Here is a 21,039-nt window from a genome sequence, read left to right on the forward strand (position 1 = left end):
AATCACCTTGCCATGTATGTACCTATGCAACAATCCTGCATGATCTGCTCATGTACCCCAGGACCTAAAGTACAAGAAAAACAATTATAATAATATAATAAAACCGGCACATCATGCACATGTACCCCTGAACTTAACAGATGAAGAAGAAAAAAAATCATTGAAGAATGGGTAAAGGACATGAACAGACACTTTACAAAAGTAGACATACATACAGCCAACAAGTATACTTGATGGCATGAGCCAAGATGGCCAAATATAGGCAGCTCTACTTTACAGCTCCCACCTAGAAGGACGAAAACTGCAAGTGAACTCTGCATCAATTGAGGTACCAAAATTCTTTTACTGGGACTGACTAGGTGGTAGGCATGACCCACAGACAATGAGCAAAAACAGGGCAGAATGAGAACCCACCCAAGTGCTGCATGAGGCAAAGAGAGCTCCATCTCACAGCCAAGGGAGACAGTGAGGGACTATGCTTCCCCTCCCTGAAAACCAGGCTTTCACAAAGATGCTTGCAACCTGCAGATAAAAAGTTCCCCTCCTGACCCCATGCTACCACAGCCTTGGATCCCAAGCACACAGCTGTGGAGAATCATGGCTGCTCGGGTGGGCAACCACTTTGAGCAAGGCCCTAGACACAGGAGCTTTAGCATACTCCAGCTCTGGGAAATCCCATGAGGCAGGAGATCCATGCACTCTCATAAGGAGGGGGCTGAAGCCAGGGAGCCAAGTGGCCTTGCTCCAGTGCAACTCCACAAGCCAAAATCCACTGGCTGGAATCTTCCCCTGCCATCAGAGTCAACTAGAAACTGCCTAAAAAGATGGAGTTTCCCGGGGGATTGGGCGACAGCCACCATTGCCACTCTAGTGAGCCGTTTTCCCTTGCAGCAGGCACCACCAAGACAGGGTAGGACCTGAATCCACTTCTCCTCACTAGGCAGGACCTCCCTGTGGGAATCTCAGCATCCCCAGCCAGGAATTTATGGACAGAACACTGACCACCTAGAGAGGAGCGCCTAAGAAATGGGACAGCTGCAGTACCAAGGAGCAACGATCTTAATCTTTTCTGCCTGCTGGGTATGTAGAGTCAGGGCAGCCCAGAGGAGGGTGATTTCCCTCAGTCAAGGGGCAGACAAACTGCTTACCACCCACCCTGTCAAGGGGCAGACATGCTGCTTATTTAAGCAGCTCTCTGACCCTGCTCCTGCTGTCTGAGTGAGGCCTCCCAAAAGGAGTCTCCAGACACCTCATACAGGCATGTTCAGGCTGGCATCAGGCCAGTACCCCTCTGGAACAGAGCTCCCACAGGAAGGAGCAGTTTGACACCTTTGCTGCTTTGCAGCCTCCACTGGTGATATCTCCAGAGACAAGAGGGACTCAGGTGAATGGGGGCTAAAGTGGACTCCAAGCAAACTACAACAGTCCAACAAAAGAGGGGCCTGCTAAAAGAAAAACAAACAATGCAACATCAACAAAAAAGACACCACAAAAACCCCACCCAAAAATCAGCAGCTTCAAAGATCAAAGGTAGATAAACCCATGAAGATGAGGAAGAATCAATGCAAAAATACTGAAAACTCCAAAAGTCTGAGTGCCCTTTTCTCCTCTCAAAGGTCACAACATGTCCAGCAAGGACACAACATGTCCAGCAAGGACATAGAACAGGGCTAAGGCTGAGATGGATGAATTGACAGAAGTAGGCTTCAGAAGATGGTTAATAATGAACTTTGCCGAGCTAAAGGATTATGTTCTAACTCACTGCAAAGAAGCTAAGAACCATGATAAAACATTATAGAAGATGTTAACCAGAATAACCAGTTTAGAGAATAACACAAATGATCTAATGGAGCTAGAAAACACATCACGAGAAGTTCGTAATGTAAACACAAGTATCAATAGCCAAATAGACAAAGCAGAAGAAAAAATTTCAGAGTTTGAAGACTATCTTGCTGAAATAAAGCAGACAGACAAGATTAGAGAAAAAAGAATGAAAAGCAACAAACAAAACCCCTGAGAACTATGGGATTATGTTAAAAGACTAAACCTACAAATGAGAGGGTACCTGAAAGAGACAAAGAGAATGAAACTGAGTTAGAAAACACACTTCAGGATATCATTAAGAACTACCCCAACCTAGCAAGATAGGCTAACATTCAAATTCAGAAAATCCAGGAAACCTCAATACAATAATCCATAAGAAGATCAACCCCAAGACACATAATCATCAGATTCTCCAAGGTTAAAATGTAGGAAAAAATTTTAATGGCAGCCAGAGAGAAGGGCCAGGTTACCTATAGAGGTAAGCCCATGAGACTAACAGCAGACCTCTCAGTAGAAACCCTACAAGCCAGAAAAGACAGGGGCCAATAGTCAACATTGCTAAAGAAAATAATTTCCCACCTAGAATTTTATATCTGGCCAAACTAAGCTTCATAAGTGAAGGAGAAATAAAATCGTTTTCAGACAAGCAAATGCTGAGGAAATTTGTCACCACTGATCTGCCTTGCAAGAGCTCCTGAAGGAAGCACTAAATATTGAAAAGAAAAAGTTACTAGCCACTACAAAAACAACATACTGAAATACACAGATCAGTGACACTCTGAAGCAAATACATAAACAACTCTGGAAAATAACCAACTAGAATCATGATGTCAGGATCAAGTTCACACACAACAATATTAATCTAAAATGTAAATGTGCTAAATGCCACAATTAAAAGACACAGAGCAGCAAGCTGGTTAGAGTCAAAATCCACTGGTATGCTGTATTATCTCACATGCAAGAACACACATAGACTCAAAATTTTAAAATGGAGGAAAATTTACCAAGCAAATGGAAAACAGAAAAAAATCGGGGAATGCTGGGAAGATGGCCGCCTAAGAACAGCTCAGGACTTCAGCTCCCAGTGAAAGTGCAGAGGGTGAGTGGACACCACATTTCCAGACGAACTCTTATTGCCCACAGACCAGGAGATACCCAGGCAGAGGGGTCGCCAGCGTCGCAGTCCCAGCCGGTGCGGCTGTTTTGGCCGCCGCGGGGCTGATTCCGCCCGCGCCGCTGCTGTGACCACTCCCTGTTGCTGCGGTTCTCCGGACAAAAGCCACTGGTCTGGGAGCCCTCTTAGCTGGCGAGCAGAGCCCTGAGACTGCAGAGTTGCCCATTCACCTGAAATAGCGAGTCAGGCCAGGAGATTCCTAGGCAAAAAGTCCGCCAGGAGCCAGCGCCTCAGTTCCAGCCGACTCCGTGAGTCGCAGCACGGGAGATCCCGGCGCCTTTTCAACAAGCGACCGGAACACGGGGTCGTTCAACTGAAAAGAAAAGACTCTGAGTCAGGGAGCCAGGTGATCAGGCTCAGTTGGTCCCACTCCTCCACCCACAACAACGAAAACAAAAACAGTAATTGGAAACCCTCTGGGTTGAGCCCTTCAAACCAAGCACAGCTGAACCAGGAGGGTCCCGCTTGGTGGGGGAGGGGCTTCCGCCATTACTGAGACTCTCCACCGCTACGGAGGCAGGCTGCCGTTGCCGAGGCAACCCGCCGTTGCCGAGGCAACCTGCCACAACAGAGAGAGTCCCCCATAACAAAGGCGGGGCCACCATTGCGGAGACAGTTCTAACTACCCCATATAAAAAGGACTACAGGGAAGAGCTCAGGGCAGCTGGGCGGAGCCCACAGCAGCTCAGCAAAGCCCCTACCAGCAGGCAGTGGCTAGGCCTGCTGCTAGCTGGGCGGGTCAGACCTGAAAGAAAAATCAAAAAAGGCAGTAGTGCAACGGAAACTCATAAAGCTCCAACTCCCTGGGACAGAGACAGACAACAGGTGGATAAACCCACAAAAATGGAAAGAAACCAGCGCAAAAAGGATGAAAACTCCCAAAACCAGAACACCTCTCCTCCTAAAAGGGATCACAACTCCTCACCAGCAAGGGAACCAGACCACATGGAGAAGGAGGGTGATGAAATGACAGAATCAGACTTCAGAAGGTGGGTAATAAGAAACTACAATGAGCTAAAAGAACATGTTCTAACCACATGCAAAGAAAATAGGAACCTTGAAAAAAGATTGGACGAACTGCTGACGAGAATGGACAGCATAGAGAGGAGTATAAGTGAATTGATGGAGCTGAAAAACGCAACACGAGAACTTTGTGAAGCATGCACAAGCTTCAACAGCCGAATTGACCAAGCAGAAGAAAGGATATCAGAGGTCGAAGATCAACTCAATGAAATAAAAAGAGAAGGCAAGAAAAAAGAAAAAAGCACAAAAAGGAATGAACAAAATCTTCAAGAAATGTGGGACTATGTGAAAAGACCTAATCTACGTCTGATAGGTGTACCTGAATGTGATGAAGAGAATGAATCCAAGCTGTAAAATACTCTTCACGATATTATCCAGGAAAACTTCCCCAACCTAGCAAGGCAGACCAATATTCAAATCCAGGAAATACAGAGAACACCACAAAGATATTCCTCAAGAAGAGCAACCCCAAGGCACATAATCGTCAGATTCACCAGGGTTGAAATGAAAGAGAAAATGCTAAGGGCAGCCAGAGAGAAAGGTTGGGTTACCCACAAAGGGAAGCCCATTAGACTCAAAGCAAATCTCTCAACAGAAACCCTACAAGCCAGAAGAGATTGGGGGCCAATATTCAACATCCTTAAAGAAAAGAACTTTCAACCCAGAATCTCCTATCCAGCCAAACTAAGTTTCATAAGTGAAGAAAAAATAAAATCCTTTGTGAACAAGCAAGCACTCAGAGATTTCATCACCACCAAACCTGCTCTACAAGAACTCCTGAAAGAGGCTCTACACATATAAAGGAACAACCAGTACCGGCCACTCCAAAAACACACCAAATGGTAAAAGAGCATCAACACAATCAAGAATCTGCATCAACTAACCAACAAAACAGCCAGGTAGCATCAAAATGACAGCATCAAATTCACATATAACAATACTATCCCTAAATGTCAATGGACTAAATGCCCCAGTCAAAAGACACAGACTGACAAATTGGATAAAAAGCCAAAACCCATCAGTGTGCTGTATCCAGGAAACCCATCTTACATGCAAGGATACACAAAGGCTCAAAATAAAGGGATGGAGGAAGATCTACCAAGCTAATGGAGAGCAAAAAAAGGCGGGAGTTGCAATTCTCATCTCTGATAAAATAGACTTTAAAGCAACAAAGATCAAAAGAGACAAAGAAGGACATTACATAATGGTAAAAGGATCATTGCAACAAGAAGAGCTAACGATCCTAAATATATACACACCCAATACAGGAGCACCCAGATACATAAGGCAAGTTCTTAATGACTTACAAAGAGACTTAGACTCCCACACAATAATAGTGGGAGACTTTAACACCCCATTGTCAATATTAGACAGATCAACCAGACAGAAAATCAACAAGGATATCCAGGACCTGAATACAGACCTGGAACAAGCAAATCTAATAGACATTTACAGAACTCTCCACCCCAAATCCACAGAATATACATTCTTCTCAGCACCACATCACACCTACTCTAAAATTGACCACATAATTGGCAATAAATCACTCCTCAGCAAATGCAAAAGAACAGAAATCATAACAAACAGTCTCTCAGACCACAGTGCAATCGAATTAGAACTTCAAATGCAGAAACTAACTCAGAACCGCAGAGCTTCATGGAAACTGAACAACTTGCTCTTGAATGTTGACTGGATGAACAATGAAATGAAGGCAGAAATAAAGATGTTCTTCGAAACCAATGAGAACGAAGACAAAACATACCAGAATCTCTGGGACACATTTAAAGCAGTCTCTAGAGGAAAATAAATAGCAATGAGTGCCCACATGAGAAGAAAGGAGAGATCTAAAATTGACACCCTATCATCAAAATTGAAAGAGCTAGAGGAGCAAGATCAAAAAAACTCAAAACCTAGCAGAAGACAGGAAATAACTAAGATCAGAGCAGAACTGAAGGAAATTGAGACACAAGAAACTCTTCAAAAAATCAATAAATCCAGGAGCTGGTTTTTTGAAAAGATCAACAAAATAGACAGACCACTAGCCAGATTAATAAAAAAGAAAAGAGAGAATAACCAAATTGATGCAATAAAAAACGATAAAGGGGATATCACCACAGATTCCACAGAAATCCAAACCATCATCAGAGATTATTACAAACAACTCTATGCACATAAACTAGTAAACCTGGAAGAAATGGATAAATTCCTGGACACCTGCATCCTCCCAAGCCTAAACCTAAAAGAAGCCGAAACCCTGAATAGACCAATAACATGGTGTGAAGTCGAGGCAGTAATAAAGAGCCTACCACCCAAAAAAAGCCCAGGTCCAGATGGGTTCACAGCTGAATTCTACCAGACATACAAAGAGGAGCTGATACCATTCCTTCTGAAACTATTCCAGACAATCCAAAAAGAGGGAATCCTTCCCAAATCATTTTAAGAGACAAACATCATCCTGATACCAAAACCCGGCAGAGACTCAACAAGAAAAGAAAATTTCAGGTCAATATCCATGATGAACATAGATGCAAAAATCTTCAATAAAATACTGGCAAACCGACTGCAACAGCATATCAAAAAGCTCATCAACCATGATCAAGTAGGATTCATCCCGGTGATGCAAGGCTGGTTCAACATACACAAGTCCATAAACGTAATTCACCACATAAACAGAACCAAAGACAAAAACCACATGATTATCTCAATTGATGCAGAGAAGGCTTTCGACAAAATTCAACAACCCTTTATGCTAAAAACCCTCAATAAACTAGGTATTGACGGAACATATCTCAAAACAATAAAAGCTATTTACAACAAACCAATAGCCAATATCATACTGAATGGGAAGAAACTGGAAGCATTCCCTTTGAAATCTGGCACTAGACAAGGATGCCCTCTCTCACCACTCCTATTCAATATAGTACTGGAAGTTCTAGCCAGAGCAATCAGGCAAGAAAAGAAATAAAGGGTATCCAAATTGGAAAGGAGGAAATCAAATTGTCTCTATTTGCAGATGACACGATTGTATATCTGGAAGACCCATCATCTCAGCCCAAAGTCTCCTGAAACTGATAAACAACTTCAGCAAAGTCTCAGGATACCAAATCAACGTGCAAAAATCACAAGCATTCCTATACACCAGTAACAGACTTCAAGAGAGCCAAATCAAGAACGAACTGCCATTCACAATTGCTACAAAGAGAATAAAATACCTAGGAATACAACTAACAAGGAACGTAAAGGACCTCTTCAAGGAGAACTACAAGCCATTGCTCAATGAAATATGAGGGGATACAAACAGATGGAGAAACATTCCATGTTCATGGTTAGGAAGAATCAACATCGTGAAAATGGCCATACTGCCAAAAGTAATTTACAGATTCAACGCTATTCCCATCAAGCTACCAATGACCTTCTTCACAGAACTGGAAAAAAACACCTTAAACTTCATATGGAACCAAAAGAGAGCCCGCATAGCCAAGTCAATTCTAAGCAAAAAGAATAAAGCAGGAGGCATCACACTACTGGACTTCAAACTATACTAAAAGGCTACAGTAATCAAAACAGCATGGTACTGGTACCAAAACAGAAATATAGACCAATGGAACAGAACAGAGGCCTCAGAGGAAATACAACATACCCACAACCATCTGATCTTCGACAAACCTGACAAAAACAAGCAATGGGGAAAGGACTCCCTGTTTAATAAATGGTGTTGGGAAAACTGGCTAGCCGTGTGCAGAAAGCAGAAACAGGACCTCTTCCTGACACCTTACTCCAAAATTAACTCCAGATGGATTAAAGACTTAAACATCAGACCTAATACCATAAAAACCTTAGAAGAAAATCTAGGCAAATCCATTCGAACATAGGTGTAGGCAAGGACTTCATGACCAAAACGCCAAAAGCAATGGCAACAAAAGCCAAAATAGACAAATGGGACCTAATCAAACTCCACAGCTTCTGCACGGCAAAAGAAACAGTCAGTAGAGTGAATTGGCAACCAACAGAATGGGAAAAAATTTTTGCAGCCTACCCATCTGACAAGGGGCTGATATCCAGAATTTACAAAGAACTAAAGCAGATCTACAAGAAAAAAACAAGCCCATTCAAAAATGGGCAAAGGATATGAACAGATACTTTACAAAAGAAGACATACAGGAGGCCAACAAACATATGAAAAAATGCTCATCATCACTGCTCATCAGAGAAATGCAATCAAAACCACATTGAGATACCATCTCACACCAGTAAGAATGGCGATCATTAAAAAATCTGGAAACAACAGATGCTGGAGAGGATGTGGAGAAATAGGAACACTTTTACACTGTTGGTGGGAATGTAAATTAATTCAACCATTGTGGAAGACAGTGTGGCAATTCCTCAAGGACCTAAAAATAGAAATCCCATTTGACCCAGCAATCCCATTACTGGGTATATATCCAAAGGATTATAAACCATTCTACTACAAGGACACATGCACACGAATGTTCATTGCAGCACTGTTTACAATAGCAAAGACCTGGAACCAATGCAAATGCCCAACGATGATAGACTGGATAGGGAAAATGTGGTACATATACACCATGAAATATTACGCAGCCATCAAAAACGATGAGTTCACGTCCTTTGTAGGGACACGGATGAACCTGGAAACCATCATTCTCAGCAAACTGACACAAGAGCAGAAAATCAAACACCGTATATTCTCACTCATAGGCGGGTGTTGAACAATGAGAACACATGGACACAGGGAGGGGAGCACTACACACTGGGGTCCGTTGGGGGGAAATGGGGGAGGGGTGGGGGGTGGGGAGGTGGGAAGAGATAGCATGGGGAGAAATGACAGATACAGGTGAGGGGATGGAAGGCAGCAAACCACACTGCCATGTGTGTACCTATGCAACAATCTTGCATGTTCACCACATGTACCCCAAGACCTAAAATGCAATACAAAAATAAAAAATAAAATAAAGACAAGAGAGAAAAAAATAAATAAATAAAAATTTAAAAAAATTAAAAAAATAAAAATAAAAATAAAAATCAAGGGTTGCAATTCTAGTTTCTGACACAATAGACTTTAAACCAACAAAGATCAAAAAGACAAAGAAGGGCATTACATATTGCTAAAGGGTCAATTCAAAAGGGATAATTACCCTAATGAGAAAGGGTAGTTATCTATATATGCACCCAGTATAGGAGGACCTAGATTCACATAACAATTTCTTAGTGACCTCCAAAGGACTTAGACTCACACAATAACAGTGGAAGACTTTAATACCCCACTGTCAATATTAGACAGATCATCAAGACAGAAAACTAACAAGGATATTCATGACTTGAACTCAGCTCTGGATCAAGTTGACCTGACAGATATCTACAGATCTTTCCACTCCAAAACAATAGAATATACATTCTTCTGGGTGCCACATGCCACTTACTCTAAAATTGATCACATAATTGAAAGTAAATCACTCCTCAGCAAATGCAAAAGAATTGAAATAATAAGAAACAGTCTCTCAAACCACAGTGTAATTAAATTAGAACTCAAGAGTAAGAAACTCACTCAAAATCACACTACATGGAAGTTGAACAAACTGCTCCTGAATGAATCCTGAGTAAATGATAAATAAAAGCAGAAATCAAGAAGTTCTTTGAAACCAATGAAAAAAAGGGACAACATACCAGAGTCTCTGGAACTCAGCTACAGCAGTGTTAAGAGGGAAATTTATGGCACTAAGTGCCCATATCAAAAAGCTAAAAGATCTCAAGTCAACACCCTAACATGGCAACTAAAAGAACTGGAGAACCAAGAACAAATACCCTAAAGCTAGCAGAATAGAATAAATTACTAAGATCAGAGGGAACTGAAGGAGATAGAAACATTAAAAACCCTTCCAAAAAAATCAATAAATCCAGGACCTGGTTTTTTGAAAAAATTAATAAAATCAACTGCTAACTACATTAATAAAGAAGAAAAGAGAAACAAATAGACACAATAAAAAATGATAAATGGGATAGCATCACTGGCTCCAGAGAAATACAAACAAGCATCAGAGAATATTTTTAACAACTCTATGCAAATAAACTAGAAAATCTAGAAGAAATGGATATACTCCTGGACACATACACCCTCCCAAGACTGAATAAGGTAGAAGCTGAATCCCTGAATAGACTAATAACAAGTTCCAAAATTGAAGCAGTAATAAATAAAAGCCCAAGATTAGATGGATTTACAGCTGAATTCTACCAGAAATACAAAGGGGAGCTGATACCATTCCTTCTGAAACTATACTAAACAATTTTTTTAAAAAGGGACTCCTCCCTAAATCATTCCATGAGGCCAGTATCATACTGATAGCAAAGCCAGGTAGAGATACAACAAAAAAATAAAACTACAGACCAATAACCCTGATGAACATGGATACAAAAATTCTCAATAAAATATTGGCAAACCAAATCCAGTGGCACATCAAAAAGCTTATCCATCCTGACCAAGCTGGCTTCATTCCTGGGAGGCAAGGCTGGCTCAATATACATAAATCAATAAACGTAATTCATCACATTAAGAGATCTAAGGACAAAAACCACATGATTATCTCAATAAATGCAGAAAAGGCCTTCAATAAAATTTAACATCACTTCATGTTAACTCTCAACAAACTAGGTACTGAAGGAACATACCTCAAAATAATAAGAGCCATTTATGACAAATCCATAGCCAGTATAATAAGCGAAAGCTGGAAGCATTGCCCTTGAAAACAAGCACAGAACAAGGATGCCCTCTCTCACCACTTCTATTCAACATAGTATTGGAAGTTCCAGCCAGAACAATCAGGCAAGAGAAAGAAATACAGGGCATGAAAATAGGGAAGGAGGAAGTTAAAATGTCTTTGCCAATGACATGATCCTACAACTAGAAAATCCCATCATCTCAGCCCAAAAGCTTCTGAAGCTAATAAACAATTTCAGTAAAGTCTCAGGATACAAAATCAATGTGTAGAAGTCACAACCTTTCCTATACACCAACAACAGGCAGGCAGAGAGCCAAATCATGAATGAACTCCCATTCACAATTGCTACAAACAGAAAAAAATGCCTAGGAATACAATTAACAAGGGAAGTGAAGGACCTCTTCAAGAACTATAAGCCTCTTCTCAAGGAAACCAGAGAGGACATAAAGAAATGGAAATATATACCATGCTCATAGATAGGAAGAATCAATATCATGAAAATGGCCATACTGCCCAAAGTAGTGTATAGATTCATTGCTATTCCCATTAAACTACCATTGACATTCTTCACAGAACTAGAAAAAAACAATTTTAAATTTCATATGGAACCAAAAAAGAGCCCGTATAGCCAAGACAATCCTAAGCAAAAAGAACAAATCTGGAAGCATCACCCTACCAGACTTCAAACTATGCTATATGGCTCAATAACCAAAACCACATGGTTCTGGTATAAAAACACACACATAGACCAATGGAACAGAATAGAGAACTCAGAAATAAGATTGCACATCTACAACCATCTATCTGATCTTAACAAACCTGACCAAAAAAACAATAGCGAAAGGATTTCCTATTTAATAAATGGTACTGGGAGAACTGGCTTTCCTTTTGCAGAATGAAACTAGACCCTTTCCTCACACCTTATACAAAAATTAACTCAAGATAAAGACTTAAATGTAAAAACCAAAACTATAGATATCCAAGAAGAAAGCCTAAGCAATACCACTCAGGACATAGGCCTAGGCAAAGATTTCATGATGAAATTTCCAAAAGCAATTGCAACAGAAGCAAAAATTCAGAAATGAGATCTTATTATAATGAAAGAGCTTCTACATAGCAAAAGAAAATACCATCAGCATGAACATATAGGCAACACACAGAGTGAAAGAGATCTCTGTGATTTATTCATCTGACAAAGGTCTAACATCCAGAATCTACAAGGAAATCAAACAAATTTGCAAGACAAAAAAAACCCTATAAAAACTGGATAAAGGATATGAACAGAGACATCTCAAAAGAAGACATTCATGCAGCCAACAAACGTATGAAGAAAGCTCAACATCACTGATAATTAGTGATATGGTTTGGCTGTGTTCCCACTAAAATCTCATCTTGAATTCCCACATGTTACAGGGGGGACCTGTTGAGAGGTAACTGAATCATGGGGGCAAGTCTTTCCCATGTTGTTCTCATGATAGTGAATAAGTCTCATGAGATCTGATGGTTTTAAAAAGAGGAGTTCCCCTGCACAAGCTCCCTATCTCCCTTTGCCTACTGCCATCCATATAAGACATGACTTGCTCTTCCTTGCCTTCCACCATGAATGTGAGGCTTCCCCAGCCACAAAGAACTGTAAGTCCAATTAAACCTCTTTCTTTTGTAAATTGCCCAGTTTTCCTTACACCTTATACAAAAATTAACTCCAGATGGATGAAAGATTTAAACATAAGACCTAACACCATAAAAACCATAGAAGAAAACATAGGCAATACCAACAGGACAGAGGCATGGGCAAGGACCTCATGACTAAAACACCAAAAGCAATGGCAACAAAAGCCAAAATAGACAAATGGGATCTAATTTAACTTAAGAGCTTCTGAACAGCAAAAGAAACAATCATTAGAGTGAAGTGCCAACTAACAGAATGGGAAAAAATTTTTGCAAGCTACCCATCTGACAAAGGGCTAATATCCAGAATCTACAAAGAACTAAAACAAATTTACAAGAAAAAACAACCCCATCAAAAAGTGGACAAAGGATATGAACAGACACTTTTCAAAAGAAGACATTTATACAGCCAATAACCTATGAAAAAGTGCTCATCATCACTGGTCATTAGAGAAATGCAAATTAAAACTACATTGAGATACCATCTCACACCAGTTAGAATGACGATCATTAAATCTCAGACAACAGGTGCTGGAGAGGATGTGGAGAAATAGAAACACTTTTTCATCGTTGGTGGGAGTGTAAATCAGTTCAACCATTGTGGAAGGCAATGTGGCAATTCCTCAAGGATCTAGAACTAGAAATATCATTGGACCCAGCAATCCCATTACTGGGTATATACCCAAAGGATTATAAATCATTCTATTATAAAGACACAGGCACACATATGTTCATTGTGGCACTGTTTACAATAGCAAAGACTTGGAACCAATCCAAATGCCCATCAATGATAGACTGGATAAAGAAAATGTGGCACATACACACCATGGAATACTATGCAGCCATAAAAAAGGATGAGTTCATGTCCTTTGGAGGGACATGGATGAATCTGGATACCATCATTCTCATTAAACTGACACAAGAACAGAAAACTAAGCACCACATGTTCTCACTCATAAATGGGTGAACAATGAGAACACATGAACACAGGGAGGGGAACATCACACACTGGGGTCTGTTGGGGGGTAGGGGTTAGGGGAGGGATAGCAGGGAGTGGGGAGATTGGGGAGGGATAACATTAGGAGAAATGCCTAATGCAGGTGACGGGCAGATGGAGGCAGCAGACTACTATGGTATGTGTATATCTACGTAAAAATCCTGCAATATCTGCACATGTACCCCAGAACTTAAAGTATAATAAAATGAAAGGAAGAAGAAAAATAAAGAAAGAGAGAGAGAGAGAAAGAGAGAGAGAAAGGAAGGAAGGAAGGAAGGAAGGAAGGAAGGAAGGAAGGAAGGAAGGAGGGAAGGATTGAAAGAAGAAAAGAAGGAAAGAAGGAAGGAAGAAAGAAAATTTTAAAAATTATTTTAATAAAAAATGCTTTAAATAGTAAATATAATTGTCTTGAAAAGTATGGCAATATGCATTTTAATTAGATTCCAGAGCAATCACAGTTACTTCAACAATCAACTAAATAATATTTCAGTCAGTGACTAAAACATATGCATTCTCAGGAAGAACAGGAACCGAATATCTTAGTTACATGGAAATGACAATTTTGGCACAAACAAAATAAAATTAGTTACACAAATGAATGGAAGAAATTATAAATAGCTTTGTGCATAGCCCCTTTGAAGTGTTAAAAATTAACACTACCCAGAAAATATGGAAATAACTTTCTTCTCATTCTCTAAAATTCTTCTGGAGTTCAAGGACCAATTAATTATATTTTGTGTGAAATCTTCTAAACCTCTTCTTTAGTGACTTTAGACTAAATATTTGAAGACAAAAACGAGAAGCTCTAATATTGCTTCATGAAATACAGGGGAAACGAACAGTACTAATTTTAACCTGCATTAACCATCTTAAAAGTCTAGTAACTTTACATAATGCAGAAAAGTCTAGACCTGTCCACACAGAGTTCCTTAAGAGGGAATCATGCTGTGTAATATAGAGTACACGAATTCCATGATCATCAATCCCTTCATTGTCTAATAAAAAATAATCTAAAACTCATTGTGCTCTGACTTTCTGATAGTTTAATTTTCATGATGTCTTGTAAAAGTTTTTTCATGTACTCAGGTAGTTTTAAAAGCTCCCAATTCTATTAACAGCAGCTCATATTAGGATAAATAAAATACTTTTTCTAAGTGTGGGGCACATTTGAAAAACTGACTCTAAGGGCATCATTTCATTAGCTGAATCTTATATTGTACCTAACGTTTCCTTACATGAAATCTCATTTAATAAAACTAATTAATTATGTTTTAATTCAATAAATATTTAGTGGGATCTTACTATGGCACTATGTTAGATGTTTAGAATACAATGGTAAGTGAAAAACAGTTTTTGCCTCATGAAACTCATTGCTCATGGAGTCTCACTCATTTTTAGAAACAGTGAATTAAAACAGATAATATAGTAATTTACTTGACAATTATTACATGAATGTTTGTGAGCCACTTAAAATCATTGAATTGGAGAGCTAAAGGTTACCTATAAGATCCTCTAGTCTAACTCCCTAATCTGACAAGGGGAGAAAAGTAGGGCTCACAGAGATGTATTGGTTAAATCAAGGTCATAAATGTAGTTATTGTTTGAGACAAGATTCAAACCCAGACTTCCTGACTGTCTAGTTGATAATTTGCATAAAATTATGACACCTTCCTGTGCACAGCAATCAAAGTGACTGCTTACCTTCTGGTTCCATCTTCCCAACAGAAGCTTCTCTGGATTAAGACCACAAAACTGAATATACATATATTTCCCATACATATGTGTATTGGGTTTTCCCATAAATGTAAGTATGGGTCAGACTGTAACAAGTAACAAAAATAATTTTATTGGAAAACTGCAACACTTACAAAGAAAATGTAAAATACAGAGGAGGAGAATTCAAAGCAGTTTCCTTTTGCCTAGATTCCCATGTGTTTTCGATATAGTTTCTTCCTTCATCTTGTTAAGAATACAGTCATATAATAAAGTCAAGTGGCACAGAAGCAGTGATTGCTTGCTAGTTCCCATGATGTCTGTTCATTCCCCTACTCCAAAGGCTAGTGATTGAACTGGGAACACTAGAGAAGCAAAGCCTAACTCTTTTTCTATGCCTCAACATTAACATGAAGCTATGGCAATTCTTTGAACTGCTGCAGTATTCACCAGTTAGCTAGCTCCCAACAAAACAACTTAAGATATTCATTCAGCTTTAGTTTCATGTTGGATATATACTTTGCTGCCTGAGATTTTTGAAAATAATGCTGAATTCAGGGTCTGGAATGTTAGGATTTATTTTTCTATCAACTACAAAGAAAAAGAACAAAAGGTTACAAAGCAAATGCTCCAACTGCCAATGAATGAGTGATATGTAACTAAACTTGGCAATTTGACTATATATTCCAGGAAGCAGCAGAAATTATAATGCAGACTTGGTCATCTAGGTAAAAAGAACCATGATTTTTTTAAATTAAATTCTCCCTTCCCACAAGTTTGTTCTTACAAAATGCAGTGGAATGATAACTAAGGGTGGAATGGAAAGCTGAGTGTTCTAAGAAAAAAACTCATATATATTGGAAATATGTTTTTCTGTTTCTCATGCAAAAATAATCACAAAAGAAATGTCCAACTAAAGAAAAAGCTAACTTCAAGAAAAAGCCAAATACCATTCATATACCATTCTCTTCATTAAAATATAATTTCTGTCTCTTGGTTGACAGAACCAAGTAGGATCCCGCACAGATTCATGATTCTTCCTTCCAGCCTGTGATCCTACCATTGAGAATCTATCCTATAGTTAAGATATCATCTACATATAATGCAATGGTTAAGAATAGAAACATAAGCTTTGAATTAAGACAGATCTGGATTTTAAGTCCTTCATCTGCCATTTACTGAATAATCTTAGGCAAGTTACGTAATCTTATTAGGCTTCAGATACTCACCTATAAAATGGAAGTATTAATACCAACTTCATACAGTTGCTGTATTAAACAATATAATGTATGTAAAACCCTTAACACAGTACCTAAAGACACTGTAAATGATCAAGATATTTAGCTAAAAGTAAGAGTACTAGAAGTAGTAATAGTAGTCATTTTTGCTAAGATTTTTATCTCTAAGAATCTATTTTCTAGGTGGCTAATATTATCAGCACTGATGTTAGGAGTGTGCAGAATGTAAGAATCCAACCACTCTTTCCTCTGTGCTTTATTAGATACTGTAATATTCATTTACTAAACAGTTATTACAGAAATCATCTATTTTAAGACCACTTGAACAGTAGATAATCTTTATTAGATTTTAAAATAATGTATTATGTTATTTAAAAATGAGTAACAATCTCCATTTTTTTAAATTTTTTATTTATTTATTTATTTATTTTGCATTTTAGGTTTTGGGGTACATGTGAAGAACATGCAAGATTGTTGCATAGGTACACACATGGCAGTGTGGTTTGCTGCCTTCCGTCCCCTCACCTGTATCTGTCATTTCTCCCCATGCTATCTCTTCCCACCTCCCCACCCCCCACCCCTCCCCCATTTCCCCCCAACGGACCCCAGTGTGTAGTGCTCCCCTCCCTGTGTCCATGTGTTCTCATTGTTCAACACCCGCCTATGAGTGAGAATATACGGTGTTTGATTTTCTGCTCTTGTGTCAGTTTGCTGAGAATGATGGTTTCCAGGTTCATCCATGTCCCTACAAAGGACGTGAACTCATCGTTTTTGATGGCTGCGTAATATTCCATGGTGTATATGTACCACATTTTCCCTATCCAGTCTATCATCATTGGGCATTTGGGTTGGTTCCAGGTCTTTGCTATTGTAAACAGTGCTGCAATGAACATTCGTGTGCACGTGTCCTTGTAGTAGAATGATTTATAATCCTTTGGATATATACCCAGTAATGGGATTGCTGGGTCAAATGGGATTTCTATTTTTAGGTCCTTGAGGAATCACCACACTGTCTTCCACAATGGTTGAATTAATTTACATTCCCACCAACAGTGTAAAAGTGTTCCATTTCTTAAATATAGAACCTGATTTCAAAATTGATATTCAAGGCTAGGGAAAAATGTTCTAAAAAAATGTCCAAACATTCAAAATGATTATTATTGACTATGGCTAAGAGGACTTAAATTTAACTTATCTCTCCAACACACTGCTTTAGGACATTAGATTACTTTTATTTATAATTTAAAGTGAAATACCTGAACAGCTGGATATTAATATAAAACATATTTTATTATAAAGAACAAATTAAACAATTATGTAATTGTTGATTGGTTATGAGAAAGAGCAAAAGTTCTGGAGCTATACAAACCTGAATTTCAAAACCTACCTGAGTACATATTGTATACATGATTAGTCAAGTTACTTAACCTCTTTATGCTATTACTATTGAAATTATTACATTATTCTCAAACTAACAATAAAAAAATCCAAACCCATGGAAATCAATGATTGCCTCCTATTAATTGTTCACAATCGCATGCTCTCTAGGTGAGCACATAAATATGCTTACATACATGACACAGACCATCCCCATGTACTTATGTAATTACCTTCCGTGTGACCCAGGACTAAGATGTTTTATCTTTCTTATCCTCCCTCTGGTCTTATTCATTAAAAATAGCCACTCAAGTACTGATTTTCAGCTACAGGAAAGCAGTGAGCTGAGAAGAGGCATGAGTAGAAAGCATCACATCCATCTTACCACACAAGACTATCAGGTAAACTAGCACTCAATACTTTTTATTTATGTAACCTCTTCATAGTGATAGTCTCTTCTCCCCAAATATATTTAACTGAACTATGAGTTCCAAAAACTCCAAGCAAGTGAACAAAAGCCATATACCCAAAATAAAGACATTGAGTTTCACTTAAATAACCTCCTTTTCTAGGTCCCAATAAACCATTTGGTTACCAAGTCATCTACTGTATAAAGATTAATATAAATAGCAAAAGGTATATGTATTCTCAGATAACTATGTCATTGCCCAATCTTTCTACAGGAAAGACTGCACATTGCAAAGAGTTATGCAATCACAAAAAGGGGCAATACAATGGGTAAGTTGGGCTGCTTCTTTGACAGCTTTGTTGATCTACTGGTCAATTCTACAATAAATACTCTTCTTAAATTTTTTTCATTATAGAAGCCATACATGCTCATTCAAGGCAATTTAGAAAGCAAAGAAAAAATAATTAAACTAGAACTCCATTAGTCTATTACAATGATTATTAATATTTTAGTGTATTTCTTTTCTTTCTTAATTTCTAAAGTTATATTGTTACATAATTATAATTGCTTGACATAAAATTGCATCCTGTTTCTGCATCTAACTTAAGTACATTGCATATTAACACTAGCTTTTCAAAAATGAAGATTTTAATAAATGCATAAAATTCTAGCAAGTTCTATAGTGTTCTTAACTATTCTGCTATATTATCCCCTTCTGTAAATGCTGCTGTTGAAAACTCAAAACAACAGAATTTGATACTAGTATCAAATTTCAGAAGTCAACCCCCACCATCTCCACTTAGCAGTGAAATAGTGAGAAAATCTAACTTTTTTCTTGACAGTTTAATCCAGTATAAAATGGGAGTGAGGAAGAGGATGATATAGTGTATCTATATCATTAAGTGTCTTGTAAATATTATTTAAAGGGTTATGAACAACACTAGCATAGAGTAACCACTCAGTAAGTATTAACTATTATCATAAAGCCTTTTACTTATTCATGATTATTTTCTTAGAGTAGATTTTCAGAAAGGAAACTACTGAGCCAATTAGTATAAACAACTTTACAATTCTTGATAGAACTGCCAAACTGCTATTCAAAAAGATTATTCTGTTAATTTACACTACAGCCAGAAATATGTGAGACCACCCTAACAAGCATTATGTATTTCATTTTTGCTAACTCCATATAGCAAACATTGTATCTTGGTTTTGGTTTAAATTACATTTATTTGATTATTAATAAGGCAGAGAAGTATACCATACTGCTGACTACTTACATTTATTCTTTTGTAATTGCTGGGTGTAGACATTTCAGGGGTTTTTCAAGAATATGGGATATACTTTATCTCTAAGATCTGTCAGGGCCGGGCGCAGTGGCTCACACCTGTATTCCCAGCACTTTGGGGGCCGAGGTGGTTGGATCACCTGAGGTCAGGAGTTCAAGACCAGCCTGAACAACCTGGTGAAACCCTGTCTCTACTAAAAGACAAAAATTAGCTGGGCATGGTAGCAGGCACCTGTAATCTCAGCTACTCAGGAGGCTGAGGCAGGAGAATCACTTGAACCTAGGAGGTGGAGGTGGAGGTGAGCCAAGATTATGCCATTATACAACAGCCTGGCAAAAAGAGCGAGATTTTATCTCAAAAAAAAAAGAAAAATCCATCAGAATTTCCTTGAAGAAAATCCATTACGGCTCAATAAAAGAGTATATTTAAAGCATTGAACATAAAATAATTTAGTCTTGCACATTCATATACATACGCAGACGCAATGATTTTCTGCATCTTTCACACAGAAAAATGATTTGGGGCAGTGACATGTTTTCAAATATTTACCTATGCAGAGTGAAAGCCAATTCTATATGACTTTATTTACAGTGCACTTGTGATTCTTCCAAAAACTATCAACTTGCTTACCCATTCTAACAATGTTTTGGCAGAACTAAAAATCACCTTTCATTATCCATTTTTACCTTCTTTCTTAATGGCAGAATATTGGATAGCATGCCTACTAAAATACATACTTTCCAGGGTTTTTTCAAGAACATGGGGTATACTGCAGCTAAGTTTCTCCAGGTATTTAAGTTATAGCCAATTAAATACAAACAGAAGTTTTGATTCGAAATTCCTTGAAGGTTCTTTAAAAGAGAAAGAGCAAGCATCCTATTGTCCAATCTTTCCTGCCTCATTCAGCTTCCAGTTTGCAATGTGAAAATAATGGCTAGAGCGCCAACAGCCATCTTTGATGGCATGAAGGCCAGCATAGCAGAGTAAGAAAAAAGAAGCCCTAGTCTCTCATGAAAAAGTGACACTGTACAACTAGCTCTGAGCTGCCTAACTCTAGACTTCTTTTACATGAGAGAGAAATAAATGTCTGCTGTTTTAACCATTGTTATTTTAAGGTTTTCTGTCATATACAGCTAAAACATAACCCAAGTTGACATACATGACGAAAATGCATCTGTATATGCTTTTGAATAGCATGACTTTTCTTTCTAGTAACATAAGGACTCAGAAGTGTGGACTGACAAGCAACAGAATTTGAATTCACAGAGCTTACGTGCATTAAACTATCTATAGGAAAAGGGCTGACAAGTTTCTTGGTTAAAATAAGAGCAGCATTTCTCTTAAATCACTTTATTGAGGTATTACTGACATACAAAAAGCTATACATATGTAACGTTTACAACTCAATGAGTTGGGGGTAAGTACACATTCATGAAACCATCATCACAATCTATGCCATAAACATCCATAACCTCCAAAAGTTTCCTCCTGCACGTTTTATGTGTGTGTGTGTATGTATCTGTGGGGTGTGTGTGGGTGGGTGTGTATGATACAGGAATTTAACATAAGATCTATTCTCTTAGTATAGTTCTA

General features: G+C 38.4%; 1 protein-coding gene across 3 annotated transcripts in view; it reads right to left on the bottom strand.

The window, feature by feature from the left end:
- Positions 1 to 21,039, bottom strand: part of LOC101050152 (AGBL carboxypeptidase 4) — a 1,418,805-nt gene that overhangs the window by 1,342,840 nt on the left and 54,926 nt on the right. Inside the window, exon 2 of one of the 3 annotated variants that reach the window (XM_074380788.1) lies at positions 3,169 to 3,311. The exons of the other annotated variants lie outside the window; for them this stretch is intronic. The gene's annotated coding sequence lies outside the window, so the exon portion shown is untranslated. The remainder of the gene's footprint in view (positions 1 to 3,168; positions 3,312 to 21,039) is intronic. 3 annotated transcript variants of the gene reach the window in all.

The sequence above is a fragment of the Saimiri boliviensis genome, chromosome 11 (genome assembly GCF_048565385.1).
Source record: "Saimiri boliviensis isolate mSaiBol1 chromosome 11, mSaiBol1.pri, whole genome shotgun sequence".
Taxonomy (NCBI): Eukaryota; Metazoa; Chordata; class Mammalia; order Primates; family Cebidae; genus Saimiri; species Saimiri boliviensis.